General features: G+C 27.7%; 1 protein-coding gene across 1 annotated transcript in view; it reads right to left on the bottom strand.

Moving 5' to 3' along the window:
- LOC119593619 overlaps positions 1-274 on the bottom strand; it is a 2,412-nt gene that overhangs the window by 783 nt on the left and 1,355 nt on the right. The window lies entirely within an intron of this gene.

The following is a 274-nucleotide window of genomic DNA, read 5'->3' as shown; positions in this document are numbered from 1 at the left end:
GATTCAACTTATGTAATGATTGTTAATGCTCTATCAAAATGCCTCTAGTAATGAATGCTTAAAGTGGAAAATGTTTAGTCTGATACATTTCAATTTTTCTCATGTAAGAAATGTAATTAGTTATTAATCCATATACGACACATAACTCGGTCCTTTTTTAAATCATAATTAAATCATAAAGTAATTATTCAGGATTTAGTCAATTGAAACGTGAAGGAAAAATAATCATACGGGTATTTTAACAGTTTTTGATGCGGCTGTAATTCAGATATTG

This window comes from Penaeus monodon, chromosome 32, assembly GCF_015228065.2.
Source record: "Penaeus monodon isolate SGIC_2016 chromosome 32, NSTDA_Pmon_1, whole genome shotgun sequence".
Lineage (NCBI taxonomy): Eukaryota > Metazoa > Arthropoda > Malacostraca > Decapoda > Penaeidae > Penaeus > Penaeus monodon.
The sequence above is the reverse complement of the archived record's forward strand: the minus strand, read 5'-3'. Positions and strand labels throughout refer to the sequence as shown.